The sequence below is a fragment of the Amblyomma maculatum genome, chromosome 6 (genome assembly GCF_055883805.1).
Source record: "Amblyomma maculatum isolate TAMU_Amacu chromosome 6, ASM5588380v1, whole genome shotgun sequence".
Taxonomy (NCBI): domain Eukaryota; kingdom Metazoa; phylum Arthropoda; class Arachnida; order Ixodida; family Ixodidae; genus Amblyomma; species Amblyomma maculatum.
This window is the reverse complement of record NC_139349.1, coordinates 102,292,663-102,320,463: the sequence shown is the minus strand read 5'-3', so window position 1 is coordinate 102,320,463 and position 27,801 is coordinate 102,292,663. Positions and strand designations below refer to the sequence as shown.

Below are 27,801 nucleotides of genomic sequence, written 5' to 3'. Positions count from 1 at the left end.
CCGCAATATTACTCTAGTTGGTGACATCAATAAAGGTGCTTTTACTATATATATACTAAGCAAGCAAACAAGTTTTTCCAACATACTTATAAAACAAGGTCAACGCTTCAGTGGAAAACTTTCAAATGCAAGAGGTCTGATGAAAGATATATTATTGCCAAAGATAACTATCACAGCAGCATAAAATAGTCCGTTTGCTTCACTGGCAAATTTACAACGGGTCAGTTTTCAATTTCCCTCTTAATTCGCGTTATATATCAGCTTGCATGTTTTACAGTTCTACGCTGTTACAAGCTGAGAAATCAAAATTGGTTAAATTTCGTCATGCTAAAGGCAACCTTTCCCCTTCCGTTAATAAATAACCCGAAATTTTCTTCCATATAGTAAAGACCCCACCCCCCCCCCCAAAAAAAAAAAAAAAAAAAAAAGAAAAAAGAACCGTGAGCCCAGGCAATTCCTCACATTTCTCGGACGTTTTTGGGACTCCGATTCAAATTGTGTGCCAGACAAGATATAATTACTAGCTGTTATGCTGACGCAATGCATTTTACCAGTAAGGAACACTGAATAGCGCCCAATTCACTGCTCGATATCGCATGCGTGTTTCTATAGACCCACTCGAGGAAAAGTGTTTGTTCATTGTCGATGCATGCATGGTTTTGACATTGGGGACAATTCCATTAACTCGTACTAAATACACAAATTTCGACACCAAACCTACTATGATTTACGTAAGACAGCGCTTCCTTAATGTTATTATTGTCAAACATCTGCCAAACTGTCCGGAGTATACCGTTTTATTCAAAATTAAATGCATTGCATGAAAACTCGAAATTCCACGGTTATTGTCACATCTCACATCAGCTATTTGTTTCTATTACATCTGCATGTCGACTGTTTTGGAAACTGGGCCATCAGGTTTAAAACCTGGGAAAATTGCTCGTGAATGGACCTTCTTATGTTATGTTTTGAATATTGCTAATTGTATCGCTATTGCATCGTTGCTTGCGATCATTTACTGCATTGTCTTCATGCATATCAATGTCAGAGTTTTAATTAGCTTTGCTTCCGTTCTTGTATTCGATGGGGGACTCTTCCCCCGAGTAACGAACTCCCAGCCTTTGAAGATGTCCACAGAAAATTCTTGCCCAGATGTTTTTTTCTAGGAGCTTCTGTGTTAGCTCCTAAGGGATAGCGAGCACAACAGTTGAAATCGGGGCAGGTAAACACAGTAAGAATTTACTATCTTATGTCATCCAAATATTTGAACAGTTGACTATGGCTTCGGTGACACGAAGGTCTTTGCTTGAGGACGTTAACAGGCTCTTCCTGAATTTCGTCTAAGAGCTAATAGTTAACATCATCTTGTTTTAAGGGTACATACAGCCTTCCTGCTAGCTTTTCGGGTGGGTACTAACGGTGCCTTCTGAAAGCATCAAAAACTGAATTCGTTGGGCGTAATTATCTTTAAGGGCCGAGATAATAATCCTCTTAGACATATAAGAAAAAAGAGAATTTTCGCGCGAAATATTTGTTATATATGCTCAATGCGTAACCTGTCATCACTAGCCCTCCCGTATAGGAAGCTCCTAAATCGAGTCAGGCGATCGTAAGAAAACCAGAGATACGAACTTCGTGAAATTATTCCGCCTTTGAAGACGGGCTTCCATTTGTTTGCTTCGGAAACTGATAAATACACAAAGCGCCGGCGGCGGAATAAACGCCCTCTTTCTGGCACGTTCTGAATCAATAAACTAGCTGCCAGCATCCCGTTTCAGTACTCCTCACGCACACTCCATGCAGTTCGCGAGAAAGCCGTCACGCGGCCAATCTCCACTTCATCCAGCTGACCTCCCCCTACAGGAAACCACGGGAAAAATGCGGGAGGGGAAAGGGGGCGAGCGCTTCGTTGTCTGCTCCGCGAAGACATTTCGCAGGCGTTCAAGTCAAGACCGGTATACCCTGTCTAAACATAAGGCTGAAGAAAGAAACAAGTGGGAAGAAAAGATAGAGAGACAAGGAAGGTGAGAGGAAGGGGAAAGAGGGAGACACGCGCACGCATCCGAACACTCTCTAGCGAGCCCATGCTCCTTTACGCTGTACCACACTTTGACAGAGCCACCATTCCCTCGCATGCGCTGGAAAGTGAGCGCTGGAGTGTGTCTTCCGCAACACGGGAAATGTCCAGCGACAACCACGATCGTCAGTTCCGAGCGACGCAACGGCATCGGCTTCTAAATATACGCTAGCGCGTTCACCCTCGCACTCACACCCCCTATTCCTCGGGCCGACGTTGGACCTACCTTGGACCGCTTCTTTGCTTTCGGATCGTCGTGTAGAGCCATCGTCGCCGCAAAGGCAGCAGAAGCGCCGCTACAGGAACCCTCAGTTAAGGGGCGAGGCATGAACAGCGAGTTCCTTATCGGGGGACACCTGCGCCCCTGATATAGGAAGCCCCGTTCCTCCTCCGGACGCAACGACCCTTATACGGCAGCGTATATATATACGTTACGCGCGAGAGAGCCATCCCGCCGCTGGAAACGACGGAGATAACTTCTCCCGAAAGACCGTCGCCGGCTGCTGCGCTCGATACATTATCGAGCTCGTGAGTCAGCGCTTTTTCTGCGGAGGTGGCGTATATAGTGGGGTGAGCAGAACGGCTCGTTCCACTGCCGGCCTATAGCTTCCTGCTGAGCTCCTCCGTTAAATATTTTTTGTTTTACAATCGCTAAAGTTTTACAATTGCGTAAATACATTTCGTTATGTCCTCTGCATACATGAGTTGATCTATGATATCGTTGGCTCGCCAGACCTTGAGTGTGTTGTGAAATCGATTAATAACAAATCGACAGCGTACGCCACCAACAGTAAGAATAATATAAAGAATAAGAGCAATAATACGAAGGTGGGCTACTAATAGTTCATATGTATACTCAGTGAAAAGACGTTTTGTGTAATGATATTGCTTCTTTTGGGTTCACACGTCCGGGGGTTCAATGCATCTCCCAAAGATGTACGATGCAGTATTACAAAAGAACAACAAGACTGTCTGCATGGCAGTTTACAAGTCAAAATAATCGATCTCCGAATTTTAACCTCGTTCGACAATTTATATTCTTAGTATTGAAATGATACATTTCTACTTCGGGATTGTCACAATTTCTCTCACGCAGAGCGCAACCAGAAAGTAGTCAAAATATAAATCAATTTTCACTGGTTTGCATCGCTTTAAGCCATCTTTTTTTTTTTTTATTACAGATTGATATACCCTTCTAGTTTTTGGTTTTCTCGCTGGCGCACAATGTGCTTTCTGCTCACTGGCTGTTTATAGCTTGTGTTTACCACTATACACAAAATTGGCAATTGGACATTAAACAGGTACCCATTCATAAGCAGGTCGGGGTTGCTCTCACACCTGCTGTAACACGAACAAGGCCTCAATACCGATATTTATATCAACGTCCAGGATGTCCTGTCTGCAACTCACAAAATAATGAGACAGATATTCACCACTTGTTCTGGGTTTGCCCGGCACTGAAGCCGACGAGAATTCGGCACCTGATGGCAATGGGCCTTTCGCCGAACAACCCATCTTCGTACATTGCTTGGACGCAAGGGCCTTATTATCGTTCTCTTTGAACTTTATTAGAACAGCCAACTTTTTTTTTTCATTTATTACCCCTTTTGATTTTCTTTTTACACATTCCTTGGAGCAATAAACAACGTTATTAAAAAAAAAACACTGTTCAAAGAGCTGTTGGTGACACAATTTCATGCTATAATTAAGAATGTATGGGAAAGATCAAATTGATTAAGTATAGGGATGCGCTTCAGTTATGACAGCTTTGCCCACCTATCATGACATATCTATACGCACGGCGGATAAAACAAAAAAATGCCCAGAAGAGATGAAACGAAAAAGGATAGAGGTTGCACTAACACACAGAGAGGAAAATAGTGCAACCATGGGTCTATTTTTGATGCAGTATAGTTCCTCGTCCGAATACTTCAAGCTCGTTATTATCCACAGAAGGTTTAACCTTCCTTTTTCAGAAATATGCCACTCACATATTTTTTTTTTTCTGTAGCTGTAATGACGGTGTAAACGATTGGATTATAAACAGTAAAAATAATTTCGTATTGAACAAATAATATCGCGTTTCCGAAGTTGGTTGTTTAACCCAGTGAAAAATGCTTGTAACAATATAGTAATTCATAACAGGAAATTAGCAACATCGCATGTCGACGTGTGAGGTCAGTGGTACTTAATTCGCTCACAATTCTTATATGACTGCGCATATTTTAGACATTAGGTGCAATTGTGCAGAAATATTTAAATACATACTGAGATACAATTGCTCTATATCATTCAACATTGCGAGTTTTTTCGTTGTTGTTGTTGTTGTTAATGTTTCAAGAAGTGTTTGCGGCAACCTATCATACCATTACTTAGCTCATGCAACTGTTAAAGCATGCTTCACTAAATCACCTTTAATGCCCTATCAATAATATTATACGAGCACATCGTATGCATGGGTAAATTCTCTGTAGCATGTATACGGCACTACTCTCAACTCAAGGCGCTGCATACTGCCTTCCAATGGTGTTGTACAAAAGAGTGAATAAGACCTCTTTATGTGAAATGGGTTCCAATTTGTTTCGGAACAAATAAAACCAACATGATTACCATCCAGAAGTTTCAAGTGGTGTAACGACCTGCGAATAAGGCAAAATATTTGTTGGGACTCTTTTATCTTCGCATAGCGCCAACAAAGAACTTGGATAGCTGGCCCCCTTCACAATATTGTTAGACGGGATGGAGGAGAAAACAACACGACGATATTCGGACACTGTGTGAAGTAACCTGAAAAAACTATATTTCATGAAGGAAGAGCGAAACGTGAACAATAGCCCATAGAAATATAGTCACAGTGCGGACTTACTCCCCCCCCCCCTCTCACACACACACACACACACACACACACACACACACACACACACACACACACACACACACACACACACACACACACACACACACACACACACACACACGCACACGCACACGCACACGCACACGCACACGCACACGCACACGCACACACACACACACACACACACACACACACACACACACACACACACACACACACACACACACACACACACACACACACACACACACACACACACACACAAAGAAAACTGCCCTCAGAAGCGGATGAAAGGAAGATATATAGAGACAACGCCACTGCTACGCGAGCACTTCATGGATAACCTAATCAAATTGAGCTCAGGAATGAAGGACGGCACGACGATATACACGATTTTATAAAGGGAAGGGTGCTGCCATATTGGGGAGCTGGGCTACTATCGTACCACAGGCAACTGGTTTCTCCAAGGGTCGTAAAATGGTCATTATATGCGCACTTTATGAGGTATTTATCATCATCATGAGACAACGTGCGGAAGAAAGAAAATATAGTTTGAAGTGCCCTAATACTTCCCGTGAAAAAAAAAAAAAAAAAAAAAAAAAAAAACGAAATGATGGAAACCCCACAGAAAAATGTGGTAAGGAAAGAAAAGTTAAGGGGTTACGTTTTCTTTTTTTTTTTTTTTAGTTTTTACACTCGTGCTCTTTGCCAAGCGCAGGTTTCATCACGTCATACTAAAAAAGCACTCACGAAGTATCAAGAGCAGAACGTGCAGTGAATGGTTTGAAACGCGCCAAAGAATTTCGTTGTTGCTGCTGCAGATACGATACAGAGTAAGGGTAAAACATTTTTCGGCTGAATTTTTGAGGGCGCGGCGAGAAACCACATTCTTCTACGCCTACCACATTCATCGTCATCGTGGGTTCAATGAACTGGTTACTGCCTTCTTTTCAATTTACTCTTTTATGAACACGACGTGAATCGGGAGATCGACACCTGCGGTTATTTATTCAACGGCTTCATCTTCATAAAGATTACGCAGATAACAACAAGAAGGGGAAAGAAAACGACAAAAATACAGGCTCGGTTAAGGGGGGTCAAAATCTGCTCTTCTCGCTTATGGCATTAACCGTACCTGCCGCTAGACAAACAATTACTTTATATGTGAGGTCAGTGCTCGGAGAGTAGAACATAAAATAAAAATCAAAATATATACAGCCGGGAGACTGTGCATAGGCCAGAAAGACATTTCGTATACGACAATATAGGGGTACACGCGAAAATATATAATCCACAAAGCGACAGTTACTTCTAAAAGTGACAAGTAACCCACCGCGGTACTTAAAATTCTCAGGTATGAATGTTGGACACGAACACAAAGAATAGACCAGCCGCGCTCGACGTGATGGGACATCCCTGCAAACCCCGCGAATATCGGGGTGGTATTCTTTTAAAGCTGTTTATATCCGAGCTTCCCTCTTCAACTTTCACCCTCTTTTCATGGCAGCGTCTTTTATATCCTCCGCATGCTTCGAGATGTTGCATGCAAAATTGTGCTCCGAGGAGAAGACGACAAAACAGCGGCCTCTCGAGTGGAGAGAGTCGAACGATCTAAACAAGCATCAGCAACAATAACGATCGAAACAACAACAAACAACCACGCGTATCTCTCGCTCTTCGTATCCTACACGATGCTTCCCAAAGCGAAGGGCTAAAACAGGTTTCACACGGTGAATACGATCTCTTTACTTCTTTTTCGCAGTCATGTGTGTGCGTGTGTGCAAGGTTGTGCCCAGCCAACACCACACCCTTCGCTTCGCCTATCCTTCAATGTACGCAGTCACAGCTTCTCGATGATTTAAATGCGTGGAAATGCGAAGCCAGGGCAAAAGCCAAAACGCGGCCGTAAATCCTCGGGGAAGAGCCTCGCCAGCTCGTGAGGGGTGCCGGAACAGGACCGCCCGCTGAGGCTTTCGACATTGCGGCCGCCAACAATACTGCGTGCCTGCGCCGAGTTCGAACATCTGTAACGACGATCGCGATGCGTGCATGCATGACTGCGCGGGCCGTGACAGCGGAGCTTGCATCCGCGGCGCGTGTTTCCGTCCGTTCCCATATACACGACCACGACACCGTTCCCGGGGAGAGAGAGAGAGAGGGAGTGAGCAACACATGTATACGCATACACAGACCTCCAGCGAACGCACGGGTTTCTCTAATCAACAACAAAATTGTCATTCACGGGAACCTCTCCGGCGCGCGGTAGCCCCGGCGCCGGAAAGCAAGCAGCCTCGGGTAGGAGCATCTGCGCTCAAGAGAAAGGCGGAGAAGATTTATGGTCGGAACATCATATCTTGGGTGTCTCGTCCATCAAGGCCAGCCATCGCGGCGTGCGTGCAGTGCAATATAGCTCCCTTCACAGTGGACCCTATGAATGTTCCCCCCTCCTTTTGTGGGGCTTAAGAGGCGGCCGTCACTCCTTAGTCGAATTTTTGAAGGCAGCCGGTGCATAATGAAAAAACGATGTCAGGTTGAGAACACGGACGACGAGCTCCATTGTTTCGTCGAAACGGAACGACGCGACCCTTCTTTGTGGGGTGCGCAAGGAGCTCGAAATGCACGCAGGATGCGGGGAGCTCCATGCATTGAAGGCACATGTCTATTCTTCCCAGCTTCATTTCGAACTCATATAGAGATAGGGACCGAGTGCTGTTCACCTGGCAGGGAACAATGTGGCAACAACGCTGCTTCTTGACGCATTTTTAGATGATACCTGTTTATTATAATTTTTTTTATTTTTTTATTTTTTTTTTTTTTCAAATGCGCTGCTCTGCGTGCATGCGAAGTTCCGCGTACGGACAGATTCATGTGCTCGTGTACCTCGCTTTGATTTATTCGTTGAAGGCGAAGTGAGCGTGCGGCCCCGTGGACGATTTGTATTCGGAGAACAGCATTCCTGACACACGGTGACACTACTAGACGTAATGAGGATCGTTTCGACTTTGCCGTGCGTGTTAAATACAAAAGTGGAAGAGCGTCAGCAGCCCGCGGCTTTAGGAACAGACAAAAAAATGGTTAGAGGGAAAGAAGGATTCTAATCATCCTTGCATAAACTGTGAATTTTTTTCTTAAACATCATCATCAAATTCAATTGCAAAATTAAGAATAAATATCAAGCAGCTCAGTGCAGAATTGTAGGAAATTCGTAGTTTCCAAGCAGATTTGAAGTGTCTTTCTTCCTTTATTATTTTTATTTTTTTGACGAACAGCATGAGGTTTTTCTTTTGTGCATTGAAGAAACACATGTAGGCGCCCACGAGAACGCATGATCATGTTGCACAAGTCTTTCAAACGTCATATGGCATCCCGACACCTTTCGATGCGTCTTATTATTTACTGACTGTGATTGTTCCCGAGTTGAACCGAAACAGAGACCTTTTATTTTTTTTTTTCACTTTAGTGAAATGCAAAACGTTCTTCTAGGTTGTCTGCAGTCAGCTAGCGACATGGGCATCCTATACATGAACTGAACGACCCCATGAGCCGGCGAGCTCGGCGTAGCTTTCAGATGCCTTGCGTTGGCCGCTATTATATATCCAGGCTGTTTTGGAAAGTTCATGTTCGCCACTTTGGGCTTTATGAAGAGTTGCACGCGTGGTACGCGATGTTATGTAATCTACGGGTAAATTATACGAAGGTGGGAACACCTAGGCGTTACATTTAAGGAATTGGAAAGTTTGAAACTTATGGCAGGCCACTGAGAGTCTACTTTATACATGCTTCTTTTCTGTGCAGAGAGGATGGTGGATGTTTACTTATTTAACCGCCCCAGCCTTTGAGAAGTCGACTTGTCTGCAGCAAGGTGGGCAGACCCCAAGCTCGAGTCGTTGCGTGGAGGGCCCGCGGAGGGGCCAGAAGGTTAGTCCATCGAAGATCCGTGTTGTTAATCATTTGTACGTGTTTTCTTGTCGTAAATAAGTTGTGTCTGACCTCTTTCAATTCTCGTAAAAGGCCTAAGTCTGAAGAAGAATACAATGAGAAGGAAGTATCTTTCTTACCTGGCACATATATGGACGGCTGTAAATTTTATTTTCTTCCCTCCGTTGAAAGTTCGAATAACTGCCTATGAGTTGCCTATGAGTGAATGACCTGTTGATCAGTTTTGAATACTTATAGTTAATTTATACTAGAAAATGTACCTCAAACTAAGGCCAACGTGAAGACGCAAAAAAAAAAAAAAAATGCGCAAATTAAAACTCGAGCCCTTGATATAGTTACACCTGAAAGAGCTTATCGAGGAGATGCTGTGTATAGTATATATAGAACAGGCAAACGGTGGTAATACGTGCCAACAAATGGAAATAGTAGCCGGGTTGTAGCAAAGGCCTAAGATGGAGTTCTGTGATTAAGAAATTTGCTTGCTTATATGATGACCCCGAGCGGCTCAAAATAGACCTGACTGGAGATGAATGGGGGAGTTATTTTTCATGTTGTCAACTTGAACTGGCTGGTGATGATAATGAAGATGACCTATAAGTTGTTCAATTTCGTCAAACTTGAGGGCAAAGCGGGCGCGTGCGTTAAAGTATCTTAAGTTTTTCAACACGTGTACGTCGTATAAGGTGAAAACAAGTCGCAAGAAGAGTTGTTCCGCCTGAAACCCTTCCACACATGCGAGCTCTCGAATAAGGAACCAAGCTGACCCCCCCCACCATTATTCACCGTCCGTTACGGCGCATCACCTACGTGGCAGGTCGCTGGCGCTCCCCGGTCCCACATAATACCGTTTCGTTGTTTCGGAAGAAACACAAAAACAAAACGAAAACACTCCTCCACCTATGTTCACGCACACCACACACGCGGGCGAAAACAATACGTCCAACCCCCGACGCCACCCGACAGCGTGACATATGAGGCCCCAACGGAGCCTCAGTCTGATTTTATAGCCGAAATAAAACCATGCAGCCGGAATTGGGATCGGGCCGTGTCTCTCCATCGTGCGCCGCAGCATCTTCTCTTTCCAGTCACCGAGCTCCAGGCAGCGCATAGAACAAAGGCAACTCGCGAACCAAGACAAGGGAAAAAGAAGTGATAGAACGAAGAAGAAGAGAAAAGGACGCCTACGGAGCAAAGGAATAGAGGCAAGTGGGGAGGGTCTATAGACGGTCGAAACAGCAGGTTCGGATTCTTATAGACGTACGCACAAGTTTGTGGACTTTGCACGCTCCCTTGCCCTCGACAGCAGCATCCATGGAGCGGAATAGGCGACTGGCTTGCTCTCCTTTGCACGCCTGCCGAGTCATGGACGGAATGGTGGAGCGCCGAGAAGCCATGCTTGCTAAGACCACCGCCAGTGCAAGCTGCCTATCTCTTCTGCTAGCGCGCCATTGAGAGGACTCCGCAGAAACCCGTGGCGAAGCTGACCCCATGGGCCCGTCTCGGAAAGCATCCACTCTGCGAGCCATATCCTCTTGGGTGCAAGGCATTGCCTCTCCTCGGGCTTTCCGAAGGCCCGGTTCTCGGCTTTCTCCCCCATCTCTTGGCTTTCGTTTCTTTTTCTCCGTGCTTACTGTCAGTGAAAGCAGAAAAAGGGTTGCCTGACTGCTTCTGCTTCTCTACGGCGGAAAGAACTGTCTGGGGAGCCCGCGGTAGAGATAACGAAGTTTTCGCCTCTCGGTTGTGCCACCGGCATTCACCCTCTTTCGATGTGCTCGTGTGGAACGTTGGTTCCCCCGCATAGAGGTATATAGTTCCAGTGGACCGATACATAGAGACGAGAACCGGAGCTGTTACGTGGCGAGGTCTAATCCGTTTACGCCGGGCTAATCCACTCGAGGTGTAATCAGGTTGCAAGACCCTTATGAGCGTACACGTCTCCTGGAAGCGATTCCTATCCTATGCGGGTGGATGTCTGCCCAGGGACGGCAAATAATATGGGAAAGGAAATACGATATCACCTACTAGTCGAAGAAAGTATATGACAAGAGCTTCGTCAAATGACGAATGAAACAACCGAGCTAGCGGTATATGGAGGATTGCGCTCCAAGACCAAAAAAGGAAATTAGAGAGGAGACAAGCAGCAGAAACTCAGAAGAGAGAGAGAGATTTTAAGAAAAAAAAAAAAAAAAACACCCCAAGGCCGTGCTGCATGCTTCGCGCAGCCCGGATAGCCTGGCGTTCTCAAACATCACCGTCCTGTAGTCGAGATAACGTGCTATACGTGGTTTTCTCAGTTCTTTCCCGGATACGTCTGTAGCCGACCACCATGGCGCTGAGGTCAACTGAACCTTCTAGAAAAAGCGCGGTCAACAAGAAAAAAAAGCAAAGCGTTGCAGTGGCAAGCCACGGCATAATGCTCTTGTTTACTTACACATATCTTTAATCCCCCCCCCCCCCTCTCATTTGTTCTGTTTTGATTTTGCATGGATAATTAATACGAATTACAATATTTACAGTGTTAAGTCGAGGGTTCTTTTATTATAACACTGACGCAATTTCGCTTAAGGCCGGCGTGCCACAATCATGCATTCTGACTATAGCTCAATAGTGCAACGTGATCATGACCATCTGCTTTAATCAGACAGATCTACTCACTGCTGCCACAAACGCGGTCAAAGCGGAAAAACAAATGTTTCACTGAGCTATCGAGATACAGCTTCTGATCGTGCCGATGTCGTCGCATTCTGGTAACCTCCGGAAACAAGAAAACTAAGTCAGCTCCAAGTGACAGGAAAGAAGACAGGAAAGAAACTTATCGCTGCGCGGTTTGTTTCTATCAGGAATGTATCGACTACAGCTCAACTCTTCGTTGTACTCTGGAGATTGGTGACAAGAAATGCGCGGATTTTGATGCTGGAATTCGTCACTACTGCTCGTAAAGAAATCAGGTTCAAGCCACAAATGATGCCTTGCACACGTGTCGCTTGACAACTGGTCACAGACAAACAGTGAATTTGAATTCGTTTGAATTATGCGTGCATTAAATTCTGTGAGCGTATTAGAGAGTGATGTGACGAAAGTTCTCACAGCAGCAGCTTGCTCGTTATACACACAGCCCTGTTTTACGCTGCAAATCTTCCGAGGAGATTAGCATATTTGAATTCAGCGGCAACGGTGCGATAAGCGATAACGAAACACTAAGATGCGCGCGGAATTCGTATACGTGCCATGAACGCTGCGCAGTCGATTTTTTTTTTTTTTTCCTGCAAAAGCTTGCGCGTCACGTTCGCTTTAAAAACTCACGGCACGTTCGTTAGAGAGCTGTATACTGAAACGAAAGCTCTGTGTGATGGTCCTTCTTTCGGCGCGCCAATTACCACGCTGGCGCCGAGAGACTCGAGCGATGCATGCCAAAAATAAAAGCTCGTGGCAGGCTTGTATATACACGAGGAGGAAACGCGGAGATGACAGCGAGGGTACTGAACCACGAGTGCACGAACGCCTTATGGGCGACATGGGATGGCGTGCAAACGTGTGCACGTGCACGGCGTTCGTCTAATTGGATAGAAAGAAAGAAGAAATGGCCGCACAAAAAGTGGAGTAATAACGGGAAAAAGAAAAGAACAGGGTATAACTTTCCTTTTTTCTTACTGACAGGTCTCATGTTTGGCGTACTCTGCTGAAATTATACATTTATTTACAGGGCGTTTTGACACTAAAGATATACGGTGCCTTCCTAAAAGAAATAGCAAGCGGTGAGTGAGTGAATACGAAGCTGGTTCTTTCCACCTTTGCTGAGCCGGATATGTATTTCCTTTACACTTACATTATACTTCTATTCCGGAACACTGCGACTGCTTTTAATTTCCACATTTACTTTGTAGGGGCAAGGGATCACTGCTAAAAAATCGCAGTCGATGATTACGATCAATGCGACGAGGTTACGTTAGCAGTCTATATATACTTATGGTATACAATCCAAAGGGCTATGACTGAGAGTGTGGAGGCAGTTTTACGAGATTTCTTAGTTTGCCTGCGTTAACTAAACTTTCTTCCCCCTTGAATCAATAGGTTCGGTGAGATGGATTGGCTCAGAGTAAATGCGAAAACATACACCTTTTCGACTTTTCTCGTGTATTAACAAGCAACACATTAATTACACTGTTGGAAACATCATCTGCTTAGTCCGTTGCTGCCCGGATACTCGCATACACGTGGCGCCATCTGCATACCACCTTCGCATTAAAACCAGAAGCAAACTTGTCAAGAAACCTCGCCATAACCTTCCAAGCCACCCATTGCTTCACACACTTTCCATGTCCCTTCTCTAAAGGAAAGGGAGGGCGAGTTTGCGTGCAAAATAAACTAGATTCAACTGAATTCAACTATTTTTTTTTTCTTCTGCACAGCTCTGCAACAAAAGTTGGCGGCGCAGCGAAATATAACGAAAGATTTTTCTTGTTTGCCAGCTCTGGTAAGATTGGGTAGAAGCGTGCTGCAATTAGCAGCATTTAAGACTTGCATGCTGAAATGCTGCTCAGAAATGGTCGTTAATAAGTCGTACATGCCAAATTGAAAACCAGACACAAACTCCAGTCATTTAGGAACAGTGCGAATATCCTACTTTTCTTGCGTGCTATATACAATGCTGAGTTATCTTGAAGACGAATGCGTCTGTGCGTCGCTTCTGTGCATCTGCCAACGTGTCCCAAAAGGAAGCCATGGACCACTTCCTTTTTTCTTTTTGTTTTGCTCAAGTTTCGCTAGCAAGATGCTTGTTGTCGCTAGCCTATAGGCTGCCAATCGCGTTAAGCGAGTTATTTCAGGTGAAAAATGGTTTCTGTGTTTCCGTATAGCTGCAGTGAAGCCGCGAATTCCATTGTAGAGAAGTGCTTCTTTAGGGTGATAAGGACGTTCTCGGGGCCTAATATTTCTTTCAATGTCCAGGTGAAAGTGCTCACTCTTCACAGCTGATGGGCCACCTGCGCCATTCGTGTCATTGGCAAAGGGCACCACGCGAGGTAACAAAGTTCCACGGCGCTATCTTGCGCTTAGACAGAGCCGACCTATACTATCCGGCTATAGCGTGAATGGTTCCCAAAAGCTGCAGGCGAGGAAATTTAGCACGAACATTAGGCGGTTAGCTATTCCAATAAATACCGGGCGCATGTCAGTTGGACTAAAGTGGCTGTATGCTTGCATTTGTTAAAAAAAAAGAAAAAGAAAATACCCCCTCCCTCTGCAGCCACCATTTTGACCCTCGCTATATAGGAGAATGGCAGCAGACAATGAGTCCGCTTTCGTACAGGAGGCAATAAAGAGTACCGCGAATAGTCTCTGAGCATGGTAAATAAACTACAGGTGTGTTCAGAAAGATATTCACAAACGTAAGGAGCACACACATTCAAACAAAGTCGGAAACAGGGAGCCCATGGAACGTCAGTGCTGCGAACAAAACTCGCGTTGGAAGCGACAAGATTTTATCTACCCCCTCCGGTGTCTGCGCGAAATGGCTAGTGACTTCGGCAACGAAAAGCCCCATTGGCCGAAACCATTGGCATACTTACTCAGTCGCCACAGAAACGGAAGAGCGGATTGGACGGTATGGCCCTATCTAAACCTATGGACACCCACTCACACGATTTCACTGGCTTCTGCATTTTCTTTTATGTGTTTTCGCTCTGCCCTCTCCCTTTCTCTCAACCTTCTTTCTAGCGCGTTGCAGATAAAACACCTCACTGGTCCAAAACGATGGAATTGAACTCAACAAAAAAAAGCTTTTTTTTTTTTTTTATCGATTTACAGTACTCCCTTTGCGGCTCACATGTTCGTTTTTCGTGTCTTATCGCAGAACCAACTGAGGAACGAGTTGTGCTGACACGGGGCGGGCAGCCATTTCTTCGGGCTCATCGCCGATAGCAGCGCCCCCGCGTCGTAGCCAGCGGCCTCCAGGAAAGGTCTGCGAGCGGAAGGCCCAACACCGGAAACACCCCATTGGACCAGCCGAGCCAACCGTCGACAGGAAGAAAGCGGGACCTTGCCGAGCAACCATTTTTGGGTTCATACATCTGCCGGAGCAGTGCCTCCCGCCTTGCCGCTGAGTCCTCCCTCCTGCACATTTTTCTTTTTTTATTATTATCTGTATTCGCGAGGAATGAGGCAACGTACTGTCGGTTACCGGTGTCAAAAGATACGTTCCTTTGGATGAAAAATGAAGAAACAAAGCAGAGCTAAAGCAGGAGATAGCTAGCCTAAAACTAGCTATACGCACAGGGGATACGCGGTGTCTGTGGTTGCTATTTTCTTGCGATGCGCTACATCAGCCAAGTTATGCTAATCATCAGTGGCATTTTCGCGATCACCCAAACCTGCACTTGCATGCATGTCATCGGTTTATGTTCATGATGGATGCTTGTAGTGCTCATGTAGAATCTTCAACCGACAGTAATCATTAACCATCACAAACAAGACATATTGCCAGATATGAGACGTAAATGCAAGTAAATTGAGTTTAGTTTCAATATTGTAAAGCGGTAATGAATGGCATATATTGTTACGGGAATGGAAATGCTGTCCCAACTTTTCTGTGAAGAAATATTCGCACAGGTGAATGATCGTTTTGTTATAAATAAAAAGGAAGTGGAATTCATACCAAAGTCGCATTGAGGAGGCCGATAGTCCTCAACAGGCATGATGCTGAGCCCGGGGAAAAATTCAGGATTATATTGTTGATATAAAAAACCAGACCAAGAATGTATTATCTGCAGCTTTGAAAGTTAAAAAAAAAAAAGCCTTATCTTTATAGGTGTTACAGGTAAGGCGCAAAAAACGGAGAAAAAATGCGACAAGAATGCTGCATACAATAGTTAAGAGAGAACGAATCAGCTAAACTGAGCAATGCTTTAGATGATGGCGCAAGCTATTATCTATAACCAGCTATAGCCAAACAATGGCACACAAGGCAGCCAGCGTCTTGTCAGTGGCAGCGGAGCATCAATGTTCAAGTAAGACAATAATGCACACCGTGTCTCCATAACAAATCCCAAAGGAAGTGCAAGTGCCTGGCACGTGGGTATTTAGAGGTTTCACAAATCTATGACGAAATGTCGTCGATGCGACAGGCGAAAAAGGGATTAGTGACAAATCGTACTGCATGGATAATCTAAATTTCAACCTCAGATGCGAAACCTTTATTTGCAGGTTCCCACAGCACTCCATGAAATGTCGTCATTAGCAGAATTAAGTCAGACCTTCAGTGAACGCATACGTCCTCAGGGCGGGCCAACAAACAGAGGAGGAAGCTTACGCTGACTAAAGGTATGCTACCAAGAATGGACGCCATGCGCCTCACCATGTTGACAGCGACATAACACAAACACACACAATAGGACTGACACACCTTAGTCTGTTCTTTTCGACATTAAGAACTTGAGTTCATTTTGGAACCTCGGTGATTTGCCCATCAATTCAGCTTTCTCTGATATTAATTTTAATTGCAAAGCAGCGTTATCTTGCAAGGTACTGTTCGGAAAATATTGATAAAAATGGTCCAGTTTTTCAATACGCAGCTAATTCTATATTCTAAACTTTGTCCTTAGCTCTCACCGTATAGCTCGAACTTCCTGAAAATTTTACTGCAGTGCGTTTTCTCAGCAAAAAATTGCGGAAAACTACAACTGTGGGAAAAGGTGATCGGCTGATAGTATATGGTATAGCTATAGCTGAATATTACAATATGCGAAGAGATCGTAATCATAACAAACTTCTCGTTGAAACTTGTCAGAATTTCAAAGTTTGGCAATACTTGTAGGTTATATTTAGCCTAGGTTCCTAATTTTAAGTGTCAACACAATTCCCAGAAAAAAATTCTGCAACACGTTTCACAGTCGATTCTCAAATATATCTTTTATTTACTTTGGACCAACAATTTTCCGTCTGCTTGTACGAATTACGTTATTTGTTGATACTTACAAGTAAACCATAAAAATATTGTTCACAAGGTTTTACGCGTACAGCTAACTTACAACAGTATACGGCCTATAAAAGAACCAGCAAATTAATGTGTCTGTATCGTTGGAACATTACTAGAACGTTTTAACTGTGTTCGCGCTCGTGAAACCACGTTACAATAAACTGACTTGATGTCTTCAAAAAAGGAATACATAACCAAATCATTTTGTAAGACGTACGCACAAAGAATTTCAAGCGTAAATGTGCAAGCCTAGACACTTTTAAGGAAAAATTCTGCTTCCCCTCGACGTCTGTATAAAACCGGAGCGCTTTGTTGTTTTTCGGTAGATTTGATTTCGTTTACCATGTTCCACGTTCAAACCAACGTCGGCTATAAAAGTCAACGCAAGGGGAAAGTTGTGGCTATTTCGACCACCTGCGGTTCTTTAACGTGCTCTCGCATTGTAAAGCACACGGGCGTTTTGCGTTTCGCCTATCTTGAAACACAGCTGGGATCGAAGCTGCATCCTCGGGACCAGCGGTCACGCGCCCAACCACTGAGCCCACCTTCAGTTGCTTCTACTTATTCTTAAACCTCGGTCACTATATAACACGAGTGTGAGAGAAAACACGCGATGGAAAGATCTCGTTATGTTAACAAGAAAGTTCCCTTGCAAAAAGCTCCCTCGCCTCTGTATACATCCCTGCATCAATGCACTGAACTGCACCACTACGCACGAGTTCCCAGGCATTGTGATAGCGCGAAGCGTTTCAGAAGAGCCGATAGCGCTTCATAATATACCTCTGAGTCCAAACATGCCACTACATACTCCCCGCATACAAATGCCCCCATTTGGTCTCACTCCCAGTGTACTTTCTCGTATTCTCGAAGCGCTAAAACGGTCGTACGAACGCGTTATGGTAGGAGCCACTCAGAGTCTGTCATTACACGACTCCGAAAGCAATATGGCTATCGAGCAACAGAAACTCGTCAGGCCATGATGTAGTTCCACATGTACATTCGACCCTCGGGAAAACTGCCTATACTCAGAAGCTGCGGCGGCAAAAGGACATGCCACTATCTAAATGAGCCACCTAGGCCAGCTGCAATTAAGATAACTCATTTCGTTCATTAGTTCTGCTAGGCCGGTACTCTCCCATTCGTTTTTTATATGCATTAATTTTTTTTGTCCATATATAGCCTCGAGCTCTCTTATGTGTCCTCGGAAAGCTGGTGGCGCTTAATGGGGGAAATACGCACGTGGAAACGCCTCACAAAATTTGCCGTGGGAATACACGAATGGTGGGCTAAGAGCCCTGGATATGAGAACCATGCAGTTGTGCGCGGCATCGGGGACCCATACTAAATGATATCATGTTGTATACTACTTATTGAAATGCATGAGCAATTATTTGTGCGTGCGCGCGCGTGTGTGTGTGTGCGTGTGTGCGTGTGTGCGCGTGTGCGCGTGTGCGCGTGTGCGCGTGTGTGCGTGTGTGCGTGTGTGTGTGTGTGTGTGTGTGTGTGTGTGTGTGTGTGCGCGTGTGCGCGTGTGCGCGTGTGCGCGTGTGCGCGTGTGTGCGTGTGTGTGTGTGTGTGTGTGTGTGTGTGTGTGTGTGTGTGTGTGTGTGTGTGTGTGTGTGTGTGTGTGTGTGTGTGTGTGTGTGTGTGTGTGTGTGTGTGTGTGTGTGTGTGTGTGTGTGTGTGTGTGTGTGTGTGTGTGTGTGTGTGTGTGTGTGTGTGTGTGTGTGTGTGTGTGTGTGTGTGTGTGTGTGTGTGTGTGTGTGTGTGTGTGTGTGTGTGTGTGTGTGTGTGTGTGTGTGTGTGTGTGTGTGTGTGTGTGTGTGTGTGTGTGTGTGTGTGTGTGTGTGTGTGTGTGTGTGTGTGTGTGTGTGTGTGTGTGTGTGTGTGTGTGTGTGTGTGTGTGTGTGTGTGTGTGTGTGTGTGTGTGTGTGTGTGTGTGTGTGTGTGTGTGTGTGTGTGTGTGTGTGTGTGTGTGTGTGTGTGTGTGTGTGTGTGTGTGTGTGTGTGTGTGTGTGTGTGTGTGTGTGTGTGTGTGTGTGTGTGTGTGTGTGTGTGTGTGTGTGTGTGTGTGTGTGTGTGTGTGTGTGTGTGTGTGTGTGTGTGTGTGTGTGTGTGTGTGTGTGTGTGTGTGTGTGTGTGTGTGTGTGTGTGTGTGTGTGTGTGTGTGTGTGTGTGTGTGTGTGTGTGTGTGTGTGTGTGTGTGTGTGTGTGTGTGTGTGTGTGTGTGTGTGTGTGTGTGTGTGTGTGTGTGTGTGTGTGTGTGTGTGTGTGTGTGGCACTTTATGGTTTCTTATAGCTGAACTAAAACTCGTTCTACGCGCTTGCCTCCGGGCGATTTGCCCAAGGGGCATCGAATTTCTATATAAGTATTAGAATGTAGGTTGTAAGGTCTGTACAAACTACTTTTTTTTTTTAATGAATTTTGCCTAGTACGACTAGGACCGCATAAAATAAGTTGTTTATAAAGAACTTTCTACTACAAGGTGTTACAATCCAAAAGCATGACGGGATGATGTAGGTGCGGACTATTAAATATGTATATGAAATGACTGACTCCACTTCTTCATGAGAGATGAGACATGGGGATTAACATCGTATGAACTCCGAAGGAGCATCTCAGCACTAAAGTGCGCCAAAAATTAAGCCCTGCTTTGAAGGCGCCATTCGACCTGCTGAAAAGCCTCTCTGTTGGCACAGTTCAGTGCAGCCACAGCTTCTTACACGATGAAAGCGCCATCGATAAAAACTGCTGGGCACAACAGAAAAAATATATAACTGTTGGTCTGTATTTATGCGCTCGCATGAGGCGCCTCGAAAGTTGAAGTCATGTGGGTTTCGCTCTTCCTATTGCGCAACTGCTGGTTTGCCGACCAGGTTTTCGAGCTTCGACATTGGAAAAATTTTGAGAGTACGCTGAAACACATGGCACGCTTTTCCCGGGAGACGTGTCGTCCTACGAATCGATCGCCGAAAATGCCTCAGTTGCATGCATTAAGCCTAAAATCGCTTCCTCTTTCTGCTCATATCCATTGTTCCTTCCTGCCTTTCTGGTCAGTGGCCGCTGATTTTTTTTTCACCGTAGTCAAATTCTGTCGCAGAGAGGAGGAACTCGCATCCTACCTTAGACGTCGCGTACCTTTCATATGACAGAAAAAAAAGAGGAAAAACCTAAAAGCTGGGTGGATAAATGTGCAGCTCTTAGTGAAGAAAATATTTAGAAATAACGCAATTTTCCTAAATGTTAAACTGATACATTCAAAGTATAAACAGACCTATCAAAACCATCTCTGCGTGTGTAAGAATCGGCATGTTATCCCCTCGCATGAGCGGTTGCCCTTTCCCATGTCGGTGCGTAGGATAGAAGTATAGTAGCGGAACTTCGGCCGGTGTGCCGCCTGCTCTAGCATCTTATAATATATACTTCGAGGGGTACTTTGGCCCGAACTAACAAGCGCTGGTATGACGCAATGCATGCTTTGACATATTGGTACATATTTTGAAGGGGCTGCCCGAACTAAGTGCGAACCACTTGTCAGAAAAAAAAAAAAAAAAAGAAATCACAGATAATCAATGAGGTTCATGTGGCATATACAGGGTTCGACGTGTCGTTTTGATGCTGTTTTTTCACGCGTGAGTACTCGCGAGTTGGACAGAAACCGAAACCTTATTTCTCAATTTGTAGCGATGTGCAGCATTTTCATAGCACGTTTACAGTGAGTGGCACGGACATCATGTATAGAACTGAACGACCGCATGGGTCGCCGACAGCCGAGAAAGTGTCAGATGCTGTTGTGTTGGCTGATGACGCCCGATCTGCTTCGTAAGGTTCATATTTACCTAGGGCTTAAAGCTTGTCTCCATCGTAGGTAGATCTCTAGTGATTCGAGCACAGGTAGAAAGGCAAATAAAGAGGGGGAGAGAGAAAGCGGCCAATGGCCTGCTTCGCTAATCTTTTTATACAAAGGGAAGAAATTACCTTTCTCCGTCTCGGCTTTTAGAAAATATAGTAATTATTTTTATTAAAAATCACTGCGAAATTGGCGAATCAACAAAAAGGAAACGTTCTGAGAACTAAAGACAAGAATAAAAGATGACAGCCCGCTTCCTACTCATGCAGCGCAGGGGGGTCTCAGACCCCTCTTAAATACTGATCGGGGGGGGGGGGGGGGGGGGGGCTCAGACCCTCCACGAGCCCCCTGACTTTAAGCCCTGTACCCAATCGGCCTTTGTGCACGGCTGTATACACGTGATATGCAAAGTTCTACAATCCGCGGGTAACTGTATGAAGGAAAGTGAGCAGCCTTGACATCTCTTTTGATAATCTGTAAATAATGTCAGAGAAAGCTATAATTTATATCTCTTACTTTCAAAACCGGAGGAGTAGGGGAATGTTTTTCTACTAAATCGGCACCACGCTGCATTTCGGAAAACTTTCGCAGTCCAAGTAAAAAAAAAAAAAAAAAAAAAGAAAAAAAAAAAAAGGTAACCTAAAACAATCGACCAAAACGGGGGGTCACTGTGGTGAACAGATTAGCCACTCGTTCCTCCGGGGTTGATCGGACGTTTTCTGCACGGCAGAATTTACAAGCGCGGCAACCGATGAGTTAATGGATGCGTGGTTTACACGGAACAGAAATCAGGATACTCGCCAGCGGGTTGGTTTTTCCTGAATACACTAAATGAGATACCAGATACGTTCTTTTCTATGAAGATGTCCACGAACGTTAGCTGACTGTTGACTTCTTCGATCCCAAACTGTATGCAGATTTCCGTGCAGTGAAGGCGAAACAATGCTCTCAAGGGTACTTCAATAATGCAGGTACAGTCGTATACAAAAAAAAAAAAAGAAGATATTTGGGAGCGATCTCAAGCTGCTGGAGAGAACGTGAATCTACAGTGACGTTATATCGCATGTTCATCGCGGTGACAGAAATGAATGCGCCCATAAACAGTCTACTAGGTGCTGATGGAACATGAGATACTAGTTGGGACAATTTAACTGCAGAAATCTGTTACAAACGTCATCTGCGGTCCCTAACAAAAAGGTCAGACCAGTTATTATGACCATGAGAGGCAAGCTAGCAAGATCTCGGGTACCGTAAGGTTCTAAAGGGAAACTGAAACTTCTTTTATTTTTTGTGAATTAGACAAAATACGAACATTAGAATACATGTTTGAAACCCGCAGATCACGCTTACCAAGTGGTTTCGCGCTACCATTTACAGATATGACGTAATAAACAATGAACTGTGTAACAGTCTTCAAGCATCTCCTCTTAGCATTAGAGTAATGCGAAAAAGCTGGACAGCGATAGAATTGCCTGCGACGTTTACAATTCTTTCTGCGCTCACCCGAACCCTTCTTTGACATGTACGATGCCTCCAAACACTGCTTCGCGGTCTCTGACGTCACTGGCATTGTTTTTCGTTTTCAGGTCAAACCTTATGCGTTGGAAGTGTTGGTTTGGTTCATGGGGTTCAACGTCCCAAAGCGACTAAAGCTATGACGGACGCCGCGTAGGAAATGTATCGCGTCTACCGGGTGTCTTTTTTTTTTCTTTTTTAGAAGGTCCAAAATTTTAAACGAAAAGGATTTATTTTAACCCTGGAGCTCCATTGAAGCTACGGCAGACTATATTAGGCAAACTTTCAACTCGTTTGCTAATAACTAAATACGTTAATTAACTCCTCTAATTTTCATTTTAGGTGGTATGTTGTATTTGGAGAATTGGAGCTTCCCCCAAATAGTATAGCCGCGAGAATAAATTTTCTTAAAAAACAATTGTAGCGCGCGGTACAAGGCCCTCAAATGTCACCTTGACAGTCAGTTTCACACACTAGCACAACACAGCACCTGTGACGTCTCCCGCTCCACCCAGAGGTTTCGTCACTATGCTTTCATCACCTGAGAGCCAGACGGGCGCGCGGCAGTTCCTTATCAACTTCGTTTCAACCGCGACCTCGCGGATAGCCGCCGCGTCGGCACGCAATGCGCATAGTCAATTGTGATTGATTGCGCTGCAGCGTGGCCCCGAAGCTCGCATTGGCGGAGCGATCTACGCCGGACGCGCCGCTGGCGCTGTGTTATTGGGTGAAACCCCCTATCAGGGCAACATATGTAGGCCTTGTAACGTCGGCTACAATTATTTTGAAAGAGTCTTTTTTTCGAGGTTATACTATTTGGAGGACGAGCTCTAATTCTGCAAATATGACATACACCTTAAGACAAAAATCAAATAAGTTAAATAACGTATATAGTTAATTGGCGAACTAAATGGAGCCTTCTCCAGTTTACCTAATGTCCGCCGAAGCCCCCAATATAGCTCCGAGGCTGAAATTAATCTACTCAGTTACCCTTTAAAAAAAAAGTTGAACATTCCAGACAAAAACACCCAGTATACGTCATTATCTGGATACCTGTCGTAGCGGTGTGCTGAGGAGAAGCTGTTATTCCGAAATAGCTTTATTCAGCGAATACGCCGTCATATCAAACGATAGCACGAAATCATTTGGCATGATTTACCGGCAGCTTTATTACGTTGACTTTTTCAATTTACTTGAACTTCAGGGATGTGCGTATCAGAGAATCGGCCGAATTTTCAAAAGTGGTTGAGCCAGCACTGGAATGATGAGGAGAAGCAGCACGCGGAAAAAGTATGGGTTTGCATAGCATGCCGTTTCCTCTGACAATGACATTGAATGGGAAAGCGCGAAGGTAATCGAAAAGAAGAGGGCAGCAATGCTTTTACCTGAAATATGCAATAAGATATCACGCTGAATTTACAAGTATGTGAAGTATAATATCACGAACCCATATGCACAAACAACATTCCCTTCCATTTTTTTCATGGTATACAAGGCACCCGTTTCGTGCAGAAACGTCTCTTTTTTACTTCTTTTGTTGCAGCGGAGGTCTACGCTGAATGCTTCTCCACCATTATGATTTCCAAGCAAACAGACACCTACGTGTTCGATCTTAAATTTTATAGCGTCTAATTTTCCGATAGCGAAGAATTAACTTTCATGACGAAGGCCAGACAGCGCCTTAGCTCACGTCAGCGTTGACGTGAGGCAAATTCATTAAATTGATACTATGAAAAACACTGATTATCACACCTGATGTCAGGGCGAGAACATAAATGTAATAAAGCAGGTGATTAAGGAATCGAATGAAGGAAACTTATTGGACATATACGGGCTTTCACACACATCTTACTTTTTCCAAAGGAACCGATGTTCTCGGCAAGTTTGAATTCGGCTCGTATCACATTTTTGATCAGGAATAAAGTTATTAGAGCTGACGAGCGATATGAAATAAAAACGTTCCAATCAATAAAAAAATTTATAAACCATCAATAAACCTTGATGCAAGATCATCACCTAAAACTAAACAAATATGGGGCTGCATACATCCAGGCTAGGTGTTTCTCTTGTATATTTGTTTTCAACGCGATAGCATCGATAGCGTTAATCGGCGTTGGCGCCAGCGTTGGGAGCCGGGCTCTGACGAGTCGACGGTTTATGTGACATCACGAGACCACGTGATATGGGCGAGTTGGGAGGGGTTGGTTGAAGCAGAGCTTTACGTCGCATGATCTCTCATGATATGGCAACTTGCGACTGTTACTAACAAGCATGTGTGAGAATAGAGTTACAATTTAAGGAATCTGGGATTAAGCGAGTAGTAAAATGAACGTATAGGGGAGCCCAATTTGTCGCGTCACACCTTTTAAAGCGTAGCTAATGGTTCCCCCAGAAGTTTTCTTGTGAGCCCTTATGAAAATCGAATTTTCCTTTTTACTTCCTTTGTTTTTCCTTTTTGCTTCCTGAACAGCCTTCCTATAGACTTTTCCTTTCTTTTGACTAAAGGAAGTTTCCTTTGAGCTCACCTTGTTGAGACTTTCCTTTCTTTTGACAGAAGGAAGCTCATTTTTAAACTGGCTCTCTTTGGCAATATCAATAATGACCTTCCTTTGTTTGTCCACAAGTAAAGAGAAAGTAAGTTCTCTTTACTCTTTCTGCATCATACCTTCTTTTTTTTTGTTCTTAAGCGAAAACATACGAAGCTCATTTTTCTATTCAGCTATACTTCTCTTTTTTTTTCTTTCATTAGTATCCCTTGCACTTTTTTAACTTCTGAACTTTTTTGAATAAACCAATTATACATTTATCAAAATATACAAAATCGCATTCGTTTCTTTGTTGTGCAAGTAAACATCATTTTAATTTTTTTTTTCATTTTTTATTAAATCCATGCTTTTTTTTTTTTCACGCGCTAGATCTTATTTTTAGCGCAAGTTTCTTCTTAGTCACCACACAAGGACCAATAATATTCACCACCTTCCTTCCTTTGTCCTTAAGTGTAAAGATAACTTTCTTTTCATTCATTTCTTGTGCTTATTTTTGTGTGTGTGGCATTACTTGGTCTATTTCTTGCCCCTCTGAATTTTTTAAGATAAAATATAATACATTCAAGAATTTTCATACATGTTAAAGAATGCCAGGTGGTTCTAATTCATCGCTTTCGCAGCCCGCTGGTTCGATGGCGATGCATGCGCGAGACGGCATGTACATACATCCGTGACCGCTGCTTCAGCACTCTGACACGGTACGCAACAAAGCTCGGCGCAGGGCTGGCAGGGTTCGTCAGTATTTGCGTCGGCATTGCAGCCTGGCAACTCTTGGCTCGCAGCGACGCCAAGGGCGACGCTGTTAGCAAGCGCGGCCTGCTTCCGTCGTGATTTTGTGCACTTCGGTACGGCGCGACGTTGACGTCGCGCAAGTACGCTTTTACCGTGGTGGCATTTCCAGTGCGTTCGACGGGTCGGCGGTTACCGCAGCACCATCGATAACGGCTTCAAAAGCCTGCAGTTAAATGCACTTCACGATGTGCCTAGTACCGGATGTCACATTGTTCACGAAAGTCAAGCTCGTTTACCTCCTATCACAGTTTAAAGACCAGCAATTAATACGTCAGCGACGTCGGTACGTCGGTACCACCACGCACAGAAGCCCCCGCAGCCGAGGTTACGAATACTGCCAGTAAAACCAACGTTCTCACGGCGAGTAAAACCAATGAAGATTGACATGCACCACAAGAATTCCGCAGCAAAAAAAAAGGGCGCTGCAGATGCTTGTGGCAATAATTTGCTTAAATTATTTTGTGTTTTGTTACGCATCACATTTTACTAATAAAAAAACAAACGTTTAAGGTTGTTTATAAATTATAAGTTTTATTTTGAAAGCTTGTGAAGTTTGCAAAAATGCATTTAAAAGTTTGCAATGGCGCTTGAGACTCTAGCGCTATCGTTTTCGTGAAAACAGCCGGCGGCATGCTTCACTATGTGTTTCATGACCGTAGGAAGTTGATTGTTCGCGTTCGTTGTATTCGTCGTGTTTTCTTAGCGTGAGTAGTGCAAATGGCCGATCATGTCTTGGTTAAATGGGCGACCGCTACCCTGTAAGAAACCTACAATCAAAAGAACTGCAGGCGAAACTGATGGATAATCCAAAATACTGGAAGATTATTCCAAACCAAGGAATAATCCTTGGTTTGGAATACATAATCCGACGGTCAGATCACTGATGGTGTTACTCTGCAGTAGCATATAGAAAAAGTGTTGAGCGAACTCACTACTCATCTTTAGAGCTGCAACATCCAATGCAGTAAGTGAGGTTCGACTCTGCTTCTTCGGGGTTTCTAACGGTTGCGTACTGACCAAAGTTGCGCAGCTTCGCCGGGATGCAGCATTATTCTTGTCCGAGGCGCTGGCAAGCTTTCTCAAGACTTTAACCAAATTTTCTTCCCAGTACGGGATGCAAGGAATATACGAGATTGTCAGTTTTCGTAAGGTACATCTGTTTTGGAGTATGCTGAGCAGAAGAGGGTTTATACCCAGTGTAAAATTCAGCTCTAAGGACATGATGCACCGATGCAGCGTGATTACATCGTTTAAAAGGGCCATGGCGAATATTTCGCGTTCATTCTGCTCTTGTAGCCACAACTCTGTGAGCTGAATGCCCGGTGGACTAGCAATGGCCAGTTCGCCCACGCCTTCTTCTCTTATTTCAAGGTTAATGTGCCACAACAGATCGTTGTACTCTGCAATGCGTTGAGCCAGCTGGCATACCGGTGTTCCTTCGCTTCTGGTGCAAGGCAAGACAAATGGCGGGTGCGTTCGGGGTATCCATAGTCGTGGAGCTGTCATGATGCGTTCAGCGAGGACTACTGCTGTTTTCCGCAAATCGCCGATTCAAATGATGAGCAGGTCTCCCTTCAAGGAAATTTTGGCACCTCTAGCATAACGCTTTTCGCACCACAGCCGACCACCGTTGACCCGGGATGCTTCGGGGTCGCTGACGTATTAATTGCTGGTCTTTAAACTGTGATAGGAGGTAAACGAGCTTGACTTTCGTGAACAATGTGACATCCGGTACTAGGCACATCGTGAAGTGCATTTAACTGCAAGGAATAACAAACATGCCCAGTGGAAGGAGGGGTCGTACTCTCCTACGTTCATTCTCGGAGTGGGTAAGTAGTCAAACGTCTCTTGTCTCTTTTCGTATTCGTGTCTTAATAATGTTTACCTGTGAAACACCTTCCTTTGCTACTCGCGGTGAGTCGTGTCGCGAAGTCGTTTACATGCCCGCATTACGACCGCATTGTGTTAACCAGCAGGTGACAGTAGTGCACATGGTGAAAGAGGTAGACAGTTGATTCCGGGAATTGCGTGAAATTAAAACAAAAATGCTTAATGAACTGAATTTGCGGAAATAAGAAGTAGAATAAACGCGGCTGCTGTCGTTACGTGGACCTGATTCTCCCTGTTTACACAGCAAATGGCAATTCTCGTTGTTTCGTGATAACAGGAGTAGGCTTCCCAATTTGGGCTCTATATAAAAAAAAAAAAAAAAAAAAGAAGAAGAAGAAGAAAAAAAAAAAACACCTTGCCCG

General features: G+C 44.5%; 1 protein-coding gene across 1 annotated transcript in view; it reads right to left on the bottom strand.

Moving 5' to 3' along the window:
- LOC146186459 (homeotic protein ultrabithorax-like) overlaps positions 1 to 27,801 on the bottom strand; it is a 449,712-nt gene that overhangs the window by 175,921 nt on the left and 245,990 nt on the right. The gene's annotated exons all lie outside the window — the stretch shown is intronic.